At 40.2% G+C, this 10953-nt stretch overlaps 1 pseudogene; it reads left to right on the top strand.

Moving 5' to 3' along the window:
* Positions 1-983: 983 nt before the first annotated feature.
* On the top strand, positions 984-1419 carry LOC100714090 (large ribosomal subunit protein eL33-like; annotated as a pseudogene).
* The last annotated feature ends 9534 nt before the right edge of the window (positions 1420-10953 follow it).

The raw sequence follows: 10953 nt of genomic DNA, 5'->3' as shown, positions 1-10953 counted from the left end.
ACTCATTTGCCATGTATCACAATATTCAGTTAAAGAACCCCTGGGGCAATGCCAGGATTTCTCCAAACACAAACACCTCAGGAAAAGCAGAGCCCCACAGAATACCCAAGAGAGTACCACTTTCCCCAAGCAGGAGCAATCACCCCAGGACAAGATCTGAGGCCACCCCTTCCCAAGCAGGAGCAATCATCTCCAGGAACCTAACTGCACCTCAAGCCATAAGGACTTTCTCCATCCCATGCTAGGAATCCACAACTGAGAAAACGACCCACCAGACTCTGGCCCACTCTGCTAGCTCATAAAAGCTGGTTTCATGTTTTTCTGAGCAAGCCAGGCTGAACTGCATCAGTGATCCCCATTAGTAACTCTAGCTTGAGTCCTTTTCCTGCCTCCCTCACTAGCCAGCTCTGCTTAATGATCTACCTATGCCTCACACATGTTCAAATTCTTTTTCCATGATCAAGAACCTACTCAGTCTGGTGTGGTGGTGCATTCCTATAATCTGGAACACTCTGGGCAGCTGAACCAGGAGGATCCCAGATTGTAACTCAGCCTGGGGCAGTTTCTGATTTAGCCAAATTCTCTCTCAAAATAAAAATGCTGAGGATATAGCTTAGTGCAAAGGCTCTGGGTTCAATTCCCAGTACTGAAGTTTAAAAAAAGGGAACTTACTTGGTAGAGGTTCTGTTCTCTTTGGGGAACTCCCTCAAACCCATTATTTAAGGAGGATCACTTGCTCAAACCATAAGGCTTTTTTTTTTTTTTTTTTTTTTTTGTACTACGGATCAAACTCACAACCTTACACTTTTCAGGCAGGTACTTATGCCACTGAGCTAAATCTGCAGCATCAATCCAGAAGTTCAAAGCCATTATGGGCATCATAGCAAGACTTCTCCATCAGGAAAATTCAAAAACTCGAAATATTAAAAAGGACCTAATTTGTCAACTGTAAGAATATTAAAATGTCCTTCTTTTTCCACCATCTTGGAGCCTGGGGAGGCTCCTGCTGGGAACAGGACTTCTAAAAGGCAAATATGTCTGGAAGACTGTGGCACAAGGCCATTTATGCTGGCTGTAAGTGGGGTCTCTGGAACCAGAGGGAACACACAGCTGTTCTTAAAATTGAAGATGCTTATGCCTGAGATGAAACTGAATTCTACTTGGGCAAGAGATGTGCTTATGTCTACAAAGCGAAAAACAGCACAGTGATGCCAGTGGCAAACCAAACAAAACAAGAGTGATGTGGGGGAAGGTAACTCTGGCCCATAGAGACAGCGGCATGGTTTGTGCCAAGTTCCAAAAAAACCTTCCTGCTAAGGCCATTGGACACCGAATCCATGTGATGCTGTACCCTTCAAGGATTTAACTAACGGAAAATAAAAGTGGTTTTGTGCTCTGTTAAAAAAAAAAAAAAAAAAATATATATATATATATATATATATATATATATATATATATCTTCTCATTCTTCTCATTTTCCCAAAATTGCTCCAAAGATCATCATCCATTTTCAAATTTCCACAATGCTCTCCTGATCCCTGGCCTGCTTGCCTACAGGTTTATTTACTCTGTGTGACGCTCTTCTCCAGGACTTTGCTCTCCTTGCCCTCGATGCTGGCTGGCTCTGGAGTGCAGTCTCTGCAGGCTTCCCTGAGTTCCACTGCATCCTAAATGTAAACCTCATTCTCATTGGTAGAATCCGTGTCGTGTAGCTTCTTGGCCATGCTTTTTTTGGGCATGGCACTAAGAGGGCTGCACACATCCTCGAGTTATACTGGCCACAGGAACCAGAAGAAGCCCTTCTGACTCTGCCTTAACATTGAGCATCTCCTATGCTGAAGTCAGAAATAGCCCAGGAGAGCTCTCTCTCTCTCTCTCTCTCTCTCTCTCTCTCTCTCTCTCTCTCTGTGTGTCTCTCTCTGAAGCTGTTCTTTGGGAATAAATCTTGATTATAATAAAAAATAAAGTAAAATAAAATTTAAAAAATCTTGATTATAATCAAAACCATCATCACTGCCACAGCCATACATATGGCCAAGGTGGGCCCGTACTTACAGCCCTGTCCTGGATCTTTTCAGTGTGCTCCCTTTGGGGCAGCCTCCTGAGCAGGAGGAATACAGGTGTGCATCACTACATCCAGCTATTTAAAAAACTCCTTCTCTGATTTTTATAGTTTGTCTCCAAAAAATAATTTTATTCACACATAAAATGTTTTATTTATATATAAAAACATATTTATATATTTTGTGTGAAACTGGGGACTGACCCTAGGTCCCACATCCCCAGCAATTTTTATTTCTTTATTTTTTTTCTCTCTTTTTTTTTTATTGGTACCAGGGATCAAACTCATGACCACCTGCTTGCAAGGCAGGCGCTTATGCTGCTGAGCTACATCCTCAGCCCGATTTCTTTATTTTTTGAGACAGGGTTTTGCTATGTAGTTCAGGCTGACCACATACATACTATGAACCCAAGTAGGCCTAGAGCTCATGGCAAGCCTCCTGCCTCAGCTTCCCAAGTGCTGGGATTATAGGTGTAAGCCACCAGGCCTGACCCTGGCACTTTTTATTTTTTATTTGAAGTCAGGGTCTTGTCAAATTGCTAAATTGCCAGGCCAAGCCTGAACTGCGATCCTCCTACCTCAGCTTCTCATGGGCCACTATGCCTCACTATTTTTGAGAATAACCTATATTTTCCAGAAACAAAATTTAACCCAAAGCATTGACCACCAGCGACCATATATGCAATTTTGATTTTAAAAGTTATTTTATAGTCTCCATAAAATACAAGATATATACATGGTTTATTATTTGGTTCTTAGTGCTTGTGGTATTGCTGTTGTTCTTGGCACTACAATAGAATATTATTATTACATTTGCAACATATTTAATGTTTTACAAATTAGCTCATCTCTACTTCATTTTCTCTGGGTCAAATATTACATTCAAATTTTATTTATTTAGTCTTTAAAATTTTTTTTTTTTATTTTAAAGAGAAGAAAACAGGGGCTGCGGATTTAGCTCAGCGGTATAAGTGCCTGCCTTGCAAGTGCATGATTGTGAGTTCAATCCCCAGTACCGATTAAAAAAAAAAAATCAAAAAGAGAAAAAAACAAAACAAAACAGAAACAAGCAAATCAGAACAAAACAATGCAAGCAATACAGCACTTCACAACAAGACAACAGGACATCAACAGTGGCTACCATAATGTCTCTTGTTTTCTTTGAAACAGTTGACCATACCTTCACATACAACAATAGCAAACATAACAAAATAGTATAAAACCATTCAAAAGAATGAAAGCATTACAGGACTTCAAAACCAGATAACAGGAAATGAACAATGGCTACCCTAATATCTCATTTTCCTCAAAAAAGTTGTCCATACCATCATACATAATAAAATAAAATAAAACCAATCAAAACAGAAGAACAAAAGCATGATAGGGTTTCAAAGCAAGATGATAGGAAATCAGCAATGGCTACTATAATGTTTGATTTTCTTCAAAATAACTGTTCATACCCTCATACATAATAAACTCAAACAAAACAGAGTAAAACCAATTAAATGAATGAAAGCATTATAAGACTTCAAAGCAAAATAATGGGAAACCAAGATTACCATAATATATCCCATTATATTCAAAATAGCTGTCACTATCATCAGACAAAGTAAGTCTAAAAAAATAAGACAGAACAAAGCCAAACCTAACAAAATTGTGAAAACAATACAAGAGTTCAGGACGAGACAAGGAATTAACAATGGTCACCACTTTTCCCTCCCAGGTGTTTCCTCCCCTATCACTCTTATATCAACTATTTTGCTTATGGATCCCACTAACTCCTTCTGTTTCTTTTTTTCTTTTCCTTTTTTTTTTGTCTTTTTCCTTTTTATCGGTACCAGGGATCGAACTCACGACCGCTTGCTTGCAAGGCAGGCGCTTATGCTGCTGAGCTAAATCTCCAGCCCCACTCTTTCTGTTTCTTATGCTACGGTTTGTGTGTATGAGTTAAAACTGTTTCACCCAAGAACATGATCTCCAGTTGGGTCCATTTACCTACAAGAGCCTTGAGATTATTCTACTTTACAGCTGGGTAGCTTTCCACTGCATGAAAATGCCATACCTTTCTTATTCATTCTGCAATTGATGGGCAAGTTACTCTTCGATTTTTTTTCTGGTCTCCTGTCACTTGGAAAAATTGTTTTTTTTTTCTTTGACTTTCAGCCTATGAATTTCCTTTCCAGTTGAATGTGTTTCTTGTATACAGTATATTGACGGATCTTGTTTCTTGATCCACTCTCCCTGTGTTTCTTTTTATTGCTGACCTGAGGCCATCTACATTAATGGTTACAACCAGCACACATTGGTTTGTCTCTGTCCTGCTATCCTGTTGTTTGCCCTCCACTTTTCCTTTCATTCAGTTGCCTGCCTTATTTGGTGATCCTCCTCTGCTGCTGTTCCTGGAACCATGGTGATCTTGATCTCTCTCTAGAATATCCTTTAGCACTCTCTGTAGAGTTTGATAGTCATGAATTCCTTCAGTTGTTCTTTATCATGGAAGCATCTTATTTTTCCATCAATTTTGAAAGATAGTTTTGTTGGGTAGATCCAACTGGTTGGAAGTTGTTTTCTTTCAGGGTTTGCAACACTTAAAACTCTTCCTGACTTGATGATTTGTGTTGAGAAGTCTGCTGTAATTCTGATTGGTTTTAGTTTATAGGTGATCTGTTTCTTTTCTCTAACAGCTTTTATTTATTTATTTAGTCTTTGTTTGTTTGTTTGTTTTTGTCTTTTTCCTTTTTATTGGTACCGGGGATCGAACTCACGACTGCCTGCTTGCAAAGCAGGCGCTTATGCCGCTGAGCTAAATCCCCAGCCCCTAGTTAGTCTTTTTGAGACAGGGTCTCACTATGCAGTTCAGGCTGGCCTTGAGCTTACTTTGTAGCTCACACTAGTCTGGAACTCACAACAATCCTCCTGCCTCAGCCTCCCAAGTGCTGGGATTACAGGCGTGAGCCATCACGCCTGGCTTCTGACAGCTTTTAATATTCTATTCTTGTGCTGAATTTCTAGGATCTTGATTATTATATTTCCGGGTGTAGATTTACTTCGGTTATGGCTAGCTGAAGTCCTATATGCCTAACTTATCTGCATGCCAGATCCATTTCCCATGTTTGGGAAGTCTTTTCTATTACTTCTGTAAATAGCCTTATAATTTCATTTGTGTTGACCCCTGCTTCTTCACCAACACCTCTCACTTTTAAATTTTTCTTTGCTTCATCTTGCAGCTGTTGAGTTAGTTCCTGATTCCATGTTGTTTTTAAGAGATCTTTCCTTTTGCAGTCACTAGCTGCAATCTTGTCTTCAAGGTTTGAAAGTCTATCTTCAGTCTCTTTCAAGCACTTTTGCCAGCTTTCCACTGAATTTTTAATTCCCTGCATCTCTCTTTGAATCTGTTTCATGCATTGTAATTCCTTTCTACATTCCTTCAAGGTTTCCATCATGTTCTTCTTTTTTGCTCCTCTTTTTTGCCTATGTCTTCTTTAGACCTGCTGAACAGTTCTTTCATTATGTTTGTGATTTTCTCTTTTACCTGAGACATTATTTCTCATTTGACTGCTTTCACAATCTCATGAAGTTGTTTCCTTACTTCAGTTGCTGTCCTCTCAGAGATTTCAGGTGTGTGACTTCCATTTTCTTCCATGACTGTGTCTCCCAGACTTGTTCTGTGTGGCCTAGAGGTCTGAGATTGCCTTTTTCTCCTTCATCTTGACATTCTCTTGGGTTCCTCCCAACAAGCTGGTTGTGGGAACCCAGGCATTTCCCATGTTGGCTGCCCCTCCATGGTGTAAGGGATGGGACGGGCACCTGGGTTCCTCTAACCCCATATTTATAGGGTGGTAGCAGGGTACGGAACAGGCTTCTCCAGACCTGTGCAGCTACACTGGGGCTTCCCTGATGATCAGGGGTATGTGGAGGTTGGGGCTGCTTCTCTCAACCTGTGTGTCTACACCGGGACTCCTGTGATGGTAGCAGACACACAGAGGTGTATTTGTCTGATTCCACTATTGGGTGATGGCTGCCTGAAGGAACCAAGGGCCTCCAATAGTGGCCTACAGGTGCACAGAGCTTACCTTGCTATGTGTCCCTGCTCCTGCTGGCCACCTGCAGGAAGTAGCCTTCTGGTAACAGCTCCCTGCAGGTGGAGGCAGATCTGCTGGTTCTTTCTGACTGTGCTGGCCACTCCAGAAAAGGGCCTTCCAGTGGCAGCTCCCTGCAGGCAGAGGTGGATCTGTCTGACTCTCTCTGCTCCCACTGTGTGCCCACAGGCTATTTAATCTTTTTGAGACAGGGTTTCACTATGCATTTCAGGATGGCCTTGAACTCACTTTGTAGCCCACACTAGCCTCAAACTATGGTGATCCTCCTGCCTTAGCCTCCCAAATGCTGGGATTATAGGTGTGAGTTACCATGCCCAGCTATATTCAAATTGTAAGAGAGTATAATTATTATTACCACTAATACTATTATTATTTTCAACATACAGAATTGAACCTAGGGATGCTCTACCACTGAGCTCCGTCTCCAGGCCTTTTTATTTTTTTGATTTGAGACAGAGTCTTGCTAGATTGTCCAGGCTTGCTTTGAATTTTCCATCTTCCAGTCTTAGCCTCACAAGCAATGAGGATCACACACATGCACCACGGTGCCGAGCTCATGTTACCTGTTCAAATGTGTAATACCCTTAATTAACAATAGTTAGGTCTTTAACCTAGCAAATTTCTGACAGCTGAGATAGAAAAATGAGATAGATGAAAGATGCCAGGGAAATTTGGTCACATATTATTTAGTTTCAACAATAGCTATTTTAGTGATGATCATTTTCACAGAGCAGTTGATTTTCAACTACAGAGAGTTCCTTCACTGTGCCAGAAAGCAGGTAAACATTAACTAAAACCTTAGATTCAGGTCAGGGATTTAGCTCAGTGGCTCAAGCACTTGCCTGGTAAGTATGAGATTGTGAGTTCAATTCCTGGTACAAACAAACAAGCAAAATCTCAGGTTCATTTTCAGAGGGCCCATTTTGCTTAATATTCTCCCAAACTACATAAATGAAGGGTGAATCTGAGTAATTGCAGCATCTGCCAGACTGCTTCTTTTTGGACTTCACTTGTCTTTCTATTTCTACCTTTGTATTGTTTCTCTAATCCTTGGCTTCTAGGTTGTCTTCTTAAACATTCATTTTCTCATGTCTCATCTTAATTAAAAGTGCCTCTAGGTTTGGAGATTTTTGCCTCAAAGATAATTATTGCATAATCAGTGCTATGCAGCCAATGGTTGCATGCAAAACAATTTCAAATGTATCAAGAGCACAGACAACTCCTTTATTTAAAAGGGAAAAGAGATTATGCTTAGCAAAAACTAACTGAACCTTACTATTTGTGTCAGACAAAATGCCTTAACTTGTACCCATCTTGTATTTTATCTTGGCCGACAGTAAATGAAAATCTACTATTAACTGGACATAAGTAACTAAGGTATTGCAAGGCCCCACTCTGAGTAAGTGACTTCTGTTAATAACATTTTCAAGTAGTAGTATGGTAAAGAACTGGGTCTTGCCAGGTGTGGTAGTGTGTGCCAGTAAGCTCAGCACTCGAGAGGCTGAGGCAGGAGGATCCTTGAGAGTTCAAGACCACCTGGGCTACATAAATGAATTCAAAGCCAGTGAAACACTGCTGTGTCAAAAAAAAAAAAAAAAAGAAAGAAAGAAAGAAAAAAGAAACTGAGTCTTTCCAATCTCTCTCTCTTTTTTTTTTTTTTTTGTCTTTTTTGAGATGGGGTCTTGCTATGCAGTTCAGGCTGGCCTTGAGCTCACTTTGTAGCCCAGGCTGGTCTCGAACTAGCAAGGATCCTCCCACCTCAGCCTCCTGAATGCTGGGATTACAGGCATGAGCCACCAGGCACAGCAAGTCTTTCCATTTTCATCCAGCAAAACACATCACAAAGAGTTCCATACAGAAGATCCTAAGTGGATGCCACCCTGTACCTCAGTACTGAATAAATACAAACACTGAAAAATACAGGAATTTGGGCTGTACCACTTCTCTCCAATGTATTTATCCTTGGTGTAGGACAGTGACTCTCAGGTTAGGATATCAAAATGTTATCTGGGAAAAAAATGTTATCTGGGGTACTTATTAAATTGCAGATTCTTGGGCACCACATCCACAGAATCTGACTCACTGTCTCAAATGGTATTTGGGAATTTCCAAGTTTAATAAATATCTTTACTGATGCTGGTACAGCTGGTCAAATCATTTGTGGGTTTTATTTGTGAACTGAAGGCCAGCCATTCCTACTGGTTGTATTCCTGGTCAATTCTTAGTATTACTTTTGGCATTGGGGATTGAATACACAGTCTTGTGCATGCAAGATACCCATTTTACCACTGAGCTACCCCCCCAGCCCAATTTTTAAAAATGACTTTAGTTTCTCCATTTTCAAAACCAAGAAAATAAATCTGAGTAATGTTATTCATTCTTTGGAGGTCACATAAATATGAAGATGTTGTTGTAGGAATTTATCAATATGTTTGAGATATCAATATGTTTGAGAAAAAAGTTTTTGTTGTTGTAGTTTTGTTTTTGCTTTTGTAGTGTTAGTGATAAATCTTAGTAACTTAGGCAAAGGCTCTACACTGACTGATGCATGTTCCCAATCCCAGAAGTGCCAGTTTTTATGGTGTGTATGTTGGGGAGGTGGTTGTCTAGGAATCAAATTCAGGACCTTGTGCTTGCCAGTCAGGCACTGTGCCACTGAGCCGTATTCCCGACCTGGAACTACCAATTTTTAAGTGAATAAGTGATTAAAAAACAAAAGCATTCAAATAGTAAACTAAAAACCAAGTAAGAGAGGAATGGAGAGAGGACTAAGAGGAAAAGGATAATCCTTTCAAAGATTAACCGAATTTGACTTCCCTCTGAAGTATGAGTTCTCTGGCCCCACTCCCTAATGCCTTCAAATTACAAAAAAATTATCATAGAGCATACTTCTTTGGGAGGCAAGTGTTTCTGCAGCCTGGGTAGGCCAAACCTGATAATTTCTGAAGTAATAATGTAAGCCCATGTTGGCCACAAACATCAGAGCCTGGCTTGATAAACATGCAATCTACTTAACTATCAAATGTTTTTGAGACAGCATCTTATAAACTTATATAGTGCAGGCTAACCTGAAATCATAGCCCAAACTTGCCTTGAACTCACAGTAATCCTCCTGCCTCAGCCTCCTGAGTGCTGGGATTACAGGTGTGCAGCATCACACCAGCTAGAATTTTTCTAGAAAAAATTTGTCCTATGGAAAAATCTAAAATATAGAAGATGCTACCAAAGAGAAATAATCAAGGATCTTCTAAATTTTAAGCAATGTTTTATTTCTTAAGTCAGAAAGGAATACTTGGTAGCACACACCTCCATTCCAGCACTTGGGAAACTGAGGTAGGAAGATTGCTGTGAAGTCAAGGCCAACCTTTTCTATGCAAGGGAGTTTGGGGGCTGGGGATTTAGCTCAGCGGCGTAAGAGCCTGCTTTGTAAGCAGGCAGTCGTGAGTTCGATCCCCGGTACCGATAAAAAGGAAAAAGACAAAAAAAAAAAAAAAAAAAAAAAAAAGCAAGGGAGTTCAAGGCCAATCTGCATTACAGAATAAGACTCTGTCTCAAAAGAAACAAAAACAAAAACAAAAAAGAATTGTTGTAAATTTAAGGCCACCCCAGGACTACATAGTGAATTCAAAACCAGCCTGCACTTCATAGTGAGATCTTGTCTCAAAAACAAAAACAAATAAACAAAACAAAGAAAAAGGAAAAAGAACTAGATTCTCGCCTGTTTTATTCCTTTTAAGCCGTTTATACATGTGTTATATAAATTTTATAGGAACACCACCAGTTCCAGAGTCCCGGTGTCCTGGGGTAAGTGCCCCATGCACTTTCTCCTGAGCCCAGCTTGTTCAGGACCCTCGAGCCTTCTGGGTGCACTGGATCAGTTAGGTGGGTCTGAGGTGCCTGCATCTACCTCCCTATTCCAGCTGTGCTTGGAGAACTGTGGAGTTCTAAGCAAGCAGGTGGGTGCCCACTTTCCCCAGAGCTCAGCTTGTTTGGGACTGTGGAGTTCTAAGCAAGCAGGTCTGCGCCATGGTTCCAGAGGCCCAGAGGCCTGGGGGAACTGGGTGCCAGAGTCCCAGGAGCTGCGAGCATAGAAGTAGATTTCCAACAGACCCTGAGGAAGTTTTGAATAACACTTGAAACAGAAATATAGGAAAATAACAAAACGAAAGAATAAATTACAATCGCAAACCTCCAGCCCATCCCAAAGCTTAGGAGGAATGTTAATAGAAGAAAATATGTGCCATACACCTCAAATATCAGACATAATAGCAACTGAAATAAACAAGCAACTCCGGGAAGCTTTAAAGGAATTCAAACTAGAAATAATCTCCCAGGTAAAAGAAATGAAAGAGATGCTGAACATATCTAAAGAAAACACAGTTAAAAAACCGGAGGAACTAAACAAAAAGATAGAATCCCTAGATAAGCAATATAAGAAACAAACAGATTACATAAAGCAGATGCACAGAGATATACAGGAAATCAAAAATTCCACTGAAAGCTGTAAAAACCGCCTCAATGAAAATGAAGATAAAATTTCAGACCTTGAAGACAGGCTTGCAGCTAGTGAATAGGAAAGGAAAGTTCTTTTGAAAATAACAAAGAATAAGGAAATAACAATTCAACAACTGCAAGATGACGCAAAGAAAAACAACATAAGATTGATAGGGATTAATGAAAAAGAAGGGGATGACATAAAGGATGTCAAGAGGATATTTAGAGAAGTAATAGCTGAAAATTTCCCAGGCATGAGATCAGAAACCGACATCAGGTTCAGCGAAGCATATAGAA

Source organism: Cavia porcellus, unplaced genomic scaffold, assembly GCF_034190915.1.
Source record: "Cavia porcellus strain 051 isolate PalLab524CR breed Dunkin Hartley unplaced genomic scaffold, mCavPor4.1 scaffold_1, whole genome shotgun sequence".
NCBI classification, from domain to species: Eukaryota; Metazoa; Chordata; class Mammalia; order Rodentia; family Caviidae; genus Cavia; species Cavia porcellus.
The sequence above is the reverse complement of the archived record's forward strand: the minus strand, read 5'-3'. Positions and strand labels throughout refer to the sequence as shown.